The sequence below is a fragment of the Columba livia genome, chromosome Z, assembly GCF_036013475.1.
Source record: "Columba livia isolate bColLiv1 breed racing homer chromosome Z, bColLiv1.pat.W.v2, whole genome shotgun sequence".
In the NCBI taxonomy this organism is placed as follows: domain Eukaryota; kingdom Metazoa; phylum Chordata; class Aves; order Columbiformes; family Columbidae; genus Columba; species Columba livia.
The window spans coordinates 26395863-26407930 of NC_088642.1; the positions used below are offsets into that span (position 1 = coordinate 26395863).

Genomic DNA, 12068 nt, shown 5'->3' on the forward strand with positions numbered 1-12068 from the left:
GTTTGTTTGTTTGTTTGTTTGTTTGTTTTTTGTTGTTTGTTTTTTTTTAACAACCTATAAAGATTATGACTTGAGCACATTTCATTTATTTACTGCAACACTGCTGTCTTCATTTTAAGGGCACATCTACCTTGGACATCACTTACGCAGGCATAAACAAACTCTAGATCAATAAAGATTATGATAGGGACACTGTGGTTTTTGTTTTTTTTTCTTAAAAAGAATTGTTGGATTCTAGAAGGCTTTTGTACAAGAATCCCATCTGACATAAGAAATATTAATGCAGGAAATGTCATATATCCCTTTGAGCTAAAGAAGTACTATTTTTCCAGTTTTACAGATGGAAAGCTGAAAGTAGAGACTAAAATCCTCAATTTGGCAAGTTATTTCATCAAGTGTTTGATTACCAGTTTTGAGCAGTCCTACTCAGGTGAGTAAATACTTCACTTCTGACTTGTAAGCAATTTTTTCCAACTCTTCCCACCCACCCTCATCCCAAGTATGCTAGAATAAGCTCAGCCAAGTAATGGCTAGCCAAAAGAAAAACAACACTTCTTTTTAGGAACTGACACCAGCTCAGACTTGTTCTTTTCTGAGTCTGTGAATTGGAGAAGTTCAGGAACTTGTCATTTCTACACAGAAACTGTCTCTTAAAGTAGCTTAAAATAGATTCTCTTATAAATGGGCTCTGGAAGTACTTGGATCTGGCACATCTTGTGACCCAAAAATGGGAATGAGACAGGTGAGTTGGTGAGGAGCTGTGACATGTTTCTGGGTTTTCTTTAGGACCTTGTCTTTTCAGAAAATACAGGGACTTATTAGTGCTTGTCATGAAGCTATTCAGTAATTTCCTTATGAAAGAGAGAACATATCCAGGCTCTAAGTAATTTAACTAGTTGAAAGTTAGGCTACCTAGCTAGGCAGGTAACAACATAAAACAGTGTAAAGGGTTGGTTTGCTCTCAAGACAAAGATAACCCATCTCTCTTTAGAACAAATATTGGGAAGCAGTAAATTACAATAATTTGGAGTTATGGAAACTTTATAATTTTTTTCCCTAATTTATTTCCCAGTATATATTTGCATAATGAATTATACCAGTTGTAAATACAGTAATCTTTCTTATCCTCTTCTCTCAACTTTTTCACGTAACTATGATATGACCATCTAAAGTGCTATTTTTTTTCCCTTCCAGATAGGTTTGAATATGCAAATTCAATGAGTTTAAAATAGACTAAGGCTAAGTTTATGCAATTGATGTTTTGTTCACAAATATATTTCTTATGGGTAAATTTACATATAAAGAACTGCAATATGCTGAAAGAAATTTGTCCCATTTCCCCACATTTACAGACGCACAGAGTCCCAGTGCTATGTATTTGCCACACATATAATTGTTCAAAAGACAGCTGAGACTTCTGCTTGGCATGAAGCCAAGAAGACAAGATACTAAAGCCTATTAACAGTGCATCATGGCTGTGAATTAAAGAATCCCATGGAACCATAAACTGTCTAGAAAGAAAATGAGAAAAATAATAAAATTTGATCAGAGGGTTAATATATTTTTATTAGTGCCTGGCAGCAGACTAGTAATAGACCGTGTAAACGTGTACAGCAATACAACTGACTCGTGTCAGACGCACAGTGGTTAAAAAAGTCTGCAGACATTAGAGTATTTATAGCTAATTAAAAAAAAAAAAAAAAAAAAAGGAACCTGACTAGACTTAGCACAGATTTTATCTGTATTTCTCAAGCTGATATTCTCTGGAATGCAGAGATTCTCCAAAGGAATCAAAATATTACCAAATGCTTCCAGGGGCTATCAGTGACAATAATTACATAGCAAGCACTGCTAGGAAACTAGAATTCACAATTTAAAATTCTGAACTATCTGAAAAGCTCAAAACACAACTCTCCTCCTGCCAAACTCTGTCTAAACAAGGTAAAAATAGCTGTTCTATGAGCAGAAATTTTTCCCAGTCTAGAAGATGAATGCTGCAAGCTAGATCTATGTCTCTGTCAGTGGCTGCAGAAGTAATATTCTTAAGTATGTCTGGCCCATTACTCAAGAATTTTATAGCAAGTCTCAGGAATAAAATTATTACTCTTTCATAATAGATTATAAAATGAATATAAAGTATTTTTAAAGTTAGATTTTATACCTCCTGAAACACTTAAGTCCTGAGAAGCCAGATTTTATGGTTGGAGGAAGTCTTGTATTTACATACCGCAAAGATTGCATTTTAAAAAACAAGGATGTTTAAGAAGTTCCAGGCTCTTTTTCTGTCTTTCCCATTTATGTTCTGTGACACCAGAAAGCTAATATTAATTTATTTTAGCTACTAACACATTTGAGAAGTTCGTGGATTAAGAGTTTGCAAACACAACTAAAGACTCTCCAAGTAAATACAGGAAGTGAGAACATTAGCTGAGTATGGAAACATTAACAGAAGGTTTTTGTTGTCCTCTCCTCCCAAAATGGTCTTACTGTTCACTCGTTAGGGTATTTATATGTATTTATACAGAATTTAGAAGATAGAAGGGAAAAACAAGGCAAAAAGGAGAAAATAAACATGGCCTGTTCAACCCTCTTCATTCACTTCCCTCTCCTGATCAACCGAGTGCTTTTCCTGTGCTTACCTTGCTCTGATCTTTCAAATCCACCCAACTGGACGAGAACCATCTGCTGTAGCACCACAGCCCACAAGGCCAGGAATAGCATGGAGAACCATAGCATCACTTAGCCCACAAGTTGTTTTCTCATGACTGCTGAAAACGTGTCCAAGAGCCAGGTCATACTGCCTTCCATCTCCCACAGAACAGATTGTGGTGACTCAGGATCCCTCTGGGTCGCAAGTCCGCTGGGCCAACCTGCCACTGTTGTACACAGAACTAATTCACCCTTCTTATGGCCACTCTGCAAATCCTATTTTGTCCCAATTTAAATGTGTTCTGGCAGACAGCTGTGACAAGTAAGTGCCTTTTTGCAGCAGACCGAAGTGAAACTTTGGGACTTTTAACAAGAACATACATGAAATTCAGTTTAACACAGGACAACTTATTTTTGATAAGGTGTTTTTTTTTTTTTAAAAGCTCATAGAATCTAGAATAATTTGGGTTGGAAAGGACCTTCAAAGGTCATCCAGTTCAACCCCCCTGCAATGAGCAGGGACATCTGCAACTAGATCAGGTTGCTCAGAGCCCCATCCAGCCTGGCCTTGAACATCTCCAGGGATGGGACATTTACCACTTCTCTGGGCAACTTGAGCCAGATAATAATTTTTTTTTTCCTTATGTGTAACCTGAATCACCTCTCTTTTAGTTTAAAACCATTATCCCTGGTCTTATTGTAACAGGCCCTGTTAAAAAGTCTGTCTCCACCTTTCTTACAGATCCCTTTTAAGTACCGCAAAGCCACAGTAAGATGTCCCTGAAGCCTTCTCTTCTCCAGGCTGAACAACCCCAAATCTCTCAGCCGGTCCTCACAGCAGAGCTGTTCCAGCCCTCCGATCATTTTCGTGGCCTCCTCTGGCCCCTCTCCAACAGGTCCATGTCTTTCCTGTACTGAGGGCTCCAGAGCTGCACGCAGGACTCCAGGTGGGGTCTCACCAGAGCAGAGGGGCAGAATCACCTCCCTCCACCTGCTGGCCATGCTCCTTTTGATGCAGCTGTAGTTATATCACATAAACACATTTTCTTTGCATTTCCTGAGGACTTCTTAGAACAAGTATATATACAAAACCTGGAGTCTTAACACCTTGCTGTGCAATGGTTATTTTAGTGATTAAATTAACCAGTTCTAGGTCAGTAAAACATGCACAGATTCATGTAAGCTGACTTCACAGACAACAAAAATGATGCAGAGAAGGGGAGAGGTTACTGTAAGAAAGGAAACATCTTTGAATAAGAAAAATGAACAACCTCCATAACAGAATAACTCAGATGGAATTACAATGTATGCTTCCTTTTTGTTTCCTTCTCACTGTGTAGTGGAACTTATTCTGGCAATTAAATCATAACAAGAAAGATGTTTATACACTGGGCTTCTCTTATGTTCTCCTCATTGTCTCCCTCAACACACAAACAGAGAAGACAAGAGAAATCAACAAAACTGCAAAAAAGTCCAAACAACTCCTCAAATATTTTCAAAACCATTTTGTTGAAAAAGATCCAGGTGCCACCTGAAATCATCAGAGGGACTTTCCTATTAGTATTTTTTATGGAAGCAAATGAGATATAAAATCTTCATATACAAAGCTATAATAGTCAAGTTAAATAGCATTGCCTTCCTTTGGTGTTATTCTTCATGTTCTTTACATAAGAGGTTCACACAGTCTCCCTCTGATAACACACTAATGATTGCAATATCAAAACTGCATTGAGAGCATCTGATATAAAGCAGTATCATGACTACCTAAATAGTATCATACACATTGCCGTTTTCCATCTTAAATATATGACCAATAGTTCCATGAAAAATTTTGTATTATATAAAAACAAGTTGGAGCTACATGAACTTAAGTACAAGAACAGTGAAATGCCTTGATGCACTACTTTTAAAAATGTTTTAAAAGCCAGTATGAAATTCTGTAACATCACAGCAAGGCAGCATAACCAAGCTTATCTCAATGCAGTATCACCATCAATGTTAACTGAAAAATCAGAAAAAGACACAAGGAAAAAAACAATGAAACTATTTTCTTGAGCATTTGTGATGTCTGGTGACTGGTAGCATCACGACAAGCAATAAGTAGTAGTCTGCAAAGTCCCTATGCCCCGTTGCAAATTGCAAATTACTTTCAGTGGTGGTCTTTAAGTTTTGAAAGGGATCCCACTGGTTCCAAGCACAGTAATACTTACAAAAAATGCCCAAAACTTTGCTGGCCAAGTCTTTTGTTGCTGACAAGTATTTCCTTACTAGCTACAAGCAATCTAGCAAATTTGTTTTGTTGACCAAAAAAGGATGAAGCTGACCTGAATGCAAATGTCAGGAAATATGGGAAAAGCTCTTCATCTGGGAAAGTGGGAAATCTGGGGAAAGCACAGTGAAAGTCATACCTCAGACAACAATGTTCTTACTCCAACTCAGAGTTTTATGGTCCTTTAACCCTACAAGGTACCTAGCTCTTTAATGACATCGGACTTCTTTCAAATGTAAAAATAATTCGGCTCTAATGACAACAGAAGTCCAATATCTGTGCTTACAAACCCACTAAATACCAACGTAAGAAACTCTCAGGCAATGAGCTGCAAGCCAGAAGGAAGTGCTACAAATCTGCTTGCTGGTGACTTCTTCTGCTTCTTCTACTGCAGAATCAGGATGAGACCTTGTCTCAGGACTACTGAGGGATGCAGAAAGGGAGAGTGCAACACAGCCAGCAGGCTGAAGCCAGACAGCTACTGTGCCACCCAAGCAAGTATTTCCGCATATTTGCTTTCTCTATCTACAGGCAGGTACCTCAAGCTCAGTGGACCTTATTTTCTGTTTTGAAGGCCCTGATGCTCCAAAGCAAAGACTCCGAGAATGACTGCTGAGTCTTAGTAACTACCAAAAATGCTGTGACAATGAAGGAAGAATTGTTTGTGGAGACCATGTTCTTCTGTGCTCTCTTTGAGGGTAGCTATTTCACTGCAACCATTCATGTGGGAAGCTCTGCCAGGTTATGCTTGCTTACAAACTGCTCATGCAACAGAAATATGACTGAGTGCAAAAGCTCTCACCTGGGAATAAAGAGCTTTTAGATGAAAAGAGAGAAATGTCAACCTGAAAAGACTAGGCTTTTTCTGATGGCAATATCCCCAAGGAAATTCTCCCAAAGCTCATATGTGAGACCACAGTTTGTTTTTTTTCCTAGATGTTCAGGACACTCACTGAAATTATTTCCACGGAAAAAAACACAAAAACCAATAATCCCCAGATAAACATACAGAGAAACTGCATGAAAATAATATCAGCTGTGAAGGAACACACCAATTATCTTAAAAAAACTGCGCTACAGAAATAAAGGCCAACATTTTTTACTTAATTTAAGCTCTGGGCATTCATTGCCTGATATCCCAAAGTTCTTAGCATTTTATAGCACTTTCTGCATTCAAAGTAAGTGCCAACAGATTCGATTGACAGTGTTTAAAACAGAAAAGTTCTCTCAGGTTGGGTATTGAGAAAAGAGAACCGGGAGAACACACAAAAAGGAACCACTCAAAAATGCTGGTTTTCACTCTTTTACTGGGCATTAGACAAAGATTCTATAACACAGGCACTCAGGGAAGCATTCAGTTACTTCAGCCATATACTTTTTCGTGTATTGCCATGCATATACTCCCAAACTGATCCTTTCTTTAAGGAGCACCAGCAGAGACCAGGATTAAGTAAAACACTAAGCAAAATTCCCATATTCAGTAAGGGTTTTAAGAACATGCTGAACTTCAAGTATTTAAACTGTTCCATTAGTAGTTAAAAACTCACTGAAGAGCTCTAAGCAACAGAGATGGGACCCTTATCTCCTCTAAAAATAAGTCCTTGTTTAACAGCTTTGCTGAATCAAGGCTTAAACACTAAGAAGTATTACAAACAGTTGATCCCCAAAAGAATCCTTGCTGAATCTTACTCTTTTCCCTTACCACAGAAGCATCTACATGAACTTCAGCCTGCTTGGAGGCCAATATTTGGCTCTCCACACTTGGTAGTAAGTTCTGTGAAGAACCTCTTTCACAAATACACTGCAGAGGAAGCTGCAGAAGTAAAGTGACACCCAGGAATGTAAAAAGTACAATATCACATGACTTGATATCAAGATTTCACCAACGTGGTATGACAAAAATAAACAGGAAGGAATATAGACCAGGTTTTTCAAATGAGGTGCTCACAGTTAGATTCCTAACTCAGATGTGAATGCTAACCAGAGCACTGGTTAGTTTTCAGAAGTGGTGAGAACTTGCAAAGCTCAGGGTGTCAGAAGTCCAGCATCACTGAAACATCAAGCCATTTATTGAAGTACCTAAGTATAAATTACATAACATACCTTTAGGCTGGACTGAATTGCTTTAAAATATTAATACAACAAATTAAAATTACTCACTACTTTATTCCAACGAAATGACCAATGGAAGCACCTAAAACATGTGGTGACCTTCTGTTATTAATATATAGCAGCATGCAGCCCCAGCATTGTAGCTACCTGAAAACAAATTTCAGTAGCTAGAAGGCTACTTTCAAAAGTATTATTTACAGCTAGTTTTTATCATGGAAATAGGGAAAAAAAGTATTGCCATTCTTTGTTGTATGCCATTTTGAATAATTTTTTTCCACTCTCAATTGAAGTTTTCTGGAAATATGATTGCAAATCATTCAGGCAAAGAAAACATTTCCATAGATGGCCAAATCACCCTACAGCTGAAGCACATCCACGCAAAAACTAAAAATAAAACAGGAATTATGTATCCAAGTGTTACATATTACAAAGAGCAAAAAGAATGAAGCTCACACTGAACACAAACCATCACGTATTTAAAAGGGAGACCACACCATCCTATTGTACATGCTACCAACTGATAACATAGACCAACCATTACAATTAAAACACATGATTATATAAAACGTGCTTAGACAAAGGTCCACCTAGGACTTGAGTGTAACTAACTGGTTACTGTTATTTGCTGTTGACACAAAAGATTAGCAAAGAAACAGAAACCTACAGTGAGAAATATGCCCAAAGTGTAATCTCTCCCTCGCCCACACCACCAAGATCCTATCTTGTGTACTCCTTCAAGCCATACACACACGGCAGAACCTTGGTACAGGTTCCAGAAAAGCTAATAATTCATTGAATGATCAGAAGCCAGGTAAGTCATTTCTATGGAAAAGAAAAGCTTTTCTCCATGTGGCAATACTGATCATGAACAATCATCTACATCTGACACAGTATCAGGATGATCCTGTAACTGGATGAAATTACAGCAGGATGAAAGGGTATACAGAGGTGAGAACATCTCCCTCTTAAAAACAATATTAATGTAGCATGTTCTCAGATATTCTTCTGTATGTTAAAAAACCCAACCCTATTACTTTACTTTAGGAAGGAGAGAATTTGTCCCCTTCATACATAAATGCACATCTATCTACATAAAAACAGCTTATCATGGAGCTAAGAGGGAAAATTCTCTCCTCCTACAGCTCCCCTTTTCACCCCCAAATGTCATGTTATACATAATACCAACTTACACATATGTATAGAGGAATAAATGACTTCATACACTGTTGTAACAGAAGACACCTGGAATGTTTGTAATATTCCTAATAAATTGCCAATTTTAGGATAGCCCACATACTTGAACATTTGCTTCACTTCCATCTGCCAGAAAATGTAACACGATGAGTGTTTGGTGCCTAGCATTATTTCCTGAATCTTATTTGTAACTGGAATTACTACACATTTTATTAGGAGAAAATGGACTTCGAAACATAACTTACAGAGAGAAGCAACTTCTTTGTTGTTTTTCACCACATCTGTTTTGCCTTACACAAGCCGTACACAATATGCCACAAAAGAACAAAGCTCACTGGAGGAAAATTATGCATCTAAACCCAACTACAAAGCGCATCAGACTGATCTAGTTAAATGAGAGTGCATGTTATAAACTTTTCCCCCCCAGTTAATATTCTTAATGTCTGCATTTACTTACCTATGCATGAATATGGGTCATAGAATCATACAATGTCCTGAGTTGGAAGGGACCCAAAAGGATCATCGAGTCCAACTCCTGTCCCTGCATATGACAACCCCACAGTTCACACCATGTGTCTGAGTGTGTTGTCCAGTCTCTCCTTGAACACTGTCACGTTTGGGGCTGTGACACCTCCCTGGGGAGCCTGTTCCAGTGCTTCATCACCCTCTGGGTGAAGAACCTTCTCCTGATGTCCAACCTAAACCTCCCCTGGCACATCTTCCTGCCATTCCCTCGGGTTCTGTCATTGGTCGCTTTAAAAGGAGTATGTTTCCTACATACAAAGTACAATCAAACTGTGAAACTTACTGCCAAAGAACACTATAGATACTAGAAGTATAAATACATTCCCCAGTCAATTTGACAAATTTACGGAAGCAGCATTCTTTTAGGTAGAAAGATGTGAATGCAACCTCCATATTCAGGAAATCCCTAAAGAGTGCAGGAAAATGGGAAAGAATAGCAGGTGAAGCATCACTGTACACCTCACATGTTCTTACACTGGTACGAAGGGAGCCAGAGCCAGCTATCATCAGAAAGAGGCACTGGGAGAAACGAGCCTTTGGTGTGACTCAGCACAGCAGCTCTTACAGTCTTTATGTGAGAAGCATTTCCAGTCTTGCAGTTCCAAATTAATTTTGTCTGAAACACAATCTACTTCATGCCATTTTAACTTGTACATCAGGTATATGTCTTTCATATATTAGCTGAAATGTAATGCTAATCAGAGCCATGAACTGACCAGTGAAGCCAATGTACAGATGACTACCTGAAACTCACTGTCACTCTGTACAGTCATATTTCACCACTAGCAGCTCTGTACACCTGTGTTGCTCACCTATGGACAATACCTATGTTAACATAATATAGCAATACAAATAAGGTGTGGGGAGAATGAAATGGGGATTAATTCAAATTAATAAGAATGTTACAAAACTAAGAAAGTTGCTCTGTACCTTAATCTATAAAAGAAGACTTACACTATAGGCCCCTAATCAAATGTAAAACACATTACATTGTCTTGCAAATCAAAATACCCATATTGCATCTGTATTTGTAAAATGTAAGCGTTAATGATTTTCTAAAACAAATAATTATAAGTAATTTTAAAATCCCTTCAATAATCAGAATTCATCTCTGCTACAATGCAAGTCCGTGATGAGACATTGCTACAAATAAAAAATAAAAGAACCCCCAACTTTCAGAATAGAGGAAGTGATGTTAAAGTATTTGAGAAAGTCATAGGAAGTCTTTGGATGTGGCATCATATAAAACCTCTCAGTCCAAGAGCAAAACACCCTGGAATACAGGTAATTCCTGTTATTCAACTGCATCAGACATCAGCTTCCATAAACAAGAAAATACAACTAAAATTTCCTGTGCAGCATTTTAATATAAATGAAAAGCAACCCTTATAAAATCAGATTAAAAAGAAATCCAATTATTTCTCGCTAAGATGATTGTGCTAGATGGTAGGAGGTGAGTACAGTTTTGATTAACATTAAAATGTAATTCTTTTAAAAGAGCAAAAACGTAAGCAAACCAGCACCACATAGCAAATGTTCCTGTGGGGCTACACTCCTCTCATACTCTAATGTAAATAAGGACAAATACCAGTATAAAAAAAACAGAACTAGGAATCAGAATTTGTGAGTTCGGTTTTCAAAATTTTAAGAGGAAAAATAAGGTAAAAACTGAAAGAATGAAACAGCATTAAACATCTGCCTTCTTTTTAAACAAGGGACCAAACCAAAGACATGATGTAATGAAATAATAACTAAAGAGAGATCAAAAATTCTTAGTAAAAATATTAAACCATGCAATATTTTAAATTTACAGACTGCAACTGGGTTTCTTAGCAGTGAGGTCTGAGTCTGTTATGGAAAGATTAGTTTCACATAATGGATAACAGAAGTAAACTGAATTTATGTAAAGCATAATGTAAGAATCCAGACTAAATCTTACCTTGTTTTCACCAACAACAAGGTTGGGAACTAACCAGATTATAAACAATAAGGTATTAAAAAACTGTGTCATTTTACTTTGGATCTCAGTAAGGAGTAAAGTGCAGGCCAAAAGGCTCGCTATGCCAAAGGTATTGCAAGACCAAAGCACAGGATTGCTCACCATGTCCCTTGACTGTGCGTCTCCCATGTTCTGTTTTTTTTCTAGTTTAGGTTGGTGCATGGGCCTAAAAACTTCAGGAGGCTGAAAATCAGTGGCTCATAAAGATGTTCAGGAATGGTGAGGGTGCCATGGGGGCAAGTATTGATGGATTAATGCATCTTTGATATTTAATGTTTGTACATTGATCTTATACACTGACAGAAGAAAACAAAAAAATCCCATAACATTCCAAACATAAGAGCAACTAGGAATGTATGTATGTCCTTTTTATTGCAAAGACGTGTCTCTATATCATGGTGATTCAACTCAAAACAACATACATATTGACGAAAATATTAGCTCCAGTGGACATAAGTGGTTGAGCAGAACTCCTGTTCTTATCATATAGTGTTAAACTTATGTTAAGGATCCATATCTTTTCCCTTGCATGTTTCCATGTTTTTCAGCCTGTTGCCATAATTTCCATATGGCTTTTTCAGCACAGTTTCACATCACAGATTTTGTGAATTACAAGCATTTTTCCTTCCAGAATGACTTTTCCAAATCACACCATGAAGATATACCTGCACAAGACAAGATCTTATTATACTACCAAACACAATTTTCAATTAAAAAGCTCCATTAGGAATTATTAGAAATAGACAACCTTCGTTTTTCAGGAGCACCCATTAGTGAGTACTCTGTATTTTAAAAGACCATTTATTAGCTCTGTAGATCTAACCCTTACTATGCCACTGTGAAGTGTTTCGGATGAGTTTATTTTGCTTGGTTATCCTATTCCTAGCACAGGCAACTAGAAATAGTATTTCCTTGTCTCTAACACATGGATAACACTTATTTTTGTGTACCTTTCAGAGGTAGGAATTACTTACATTCATCAAATTATTTGAAAACTCAAATCTTTATAAGCAAACCTGTTATTAGAACTTGTGAGGAACACACCTTTGCTGAAAATGATACAGTATAATAAAAACCTAAATGTACAATCTTCAGCTAAACCGAATAGCTTTTCTTCTACTGGAAGGAGACAGTGGCACGTTTTAGCCATGTTCTTTGCCTTTGCATCACCATGAAGCGTATGGCTAAGAAACAATGCAATGAGGTCAGACTGAAGTTCATCGAGTTACACAGTGATCTCATTTATCTTTGTTTTTGGAAGGCAAGGTTAGGTAGGCTATATTTTCAAATTACACATCTGCAGAGCATTCCAAAATCCTG

General features: G+C 37.4%; 1 protein-coding gene across 4 annotated transcripts in view; it reads right to left on the reverse strand.

Annotated features, from left to right (window-relative positions):
- Window positions 1-12068, reverse strand: part of ARL15 (ADP ribosylation factor like GTPase 15) — a 234539-nt gene that overhangs the window by 22083 nt on the left and 200388 nt on the right. The window contains exon 8 of one of the 4 annotated variants that reach the window (XM_065045203.1): window positions 1-12068. This exon is cut by the window's right edge and continues 19589 nt beyond it. The exons of the other annotated variants lie outside the window; for them this stretch is intronic. The gene's annotated coding sequence lies outside the window, so the exon portion shown is untranslated. 4 annotated transcript variants of the gene reach the window in all.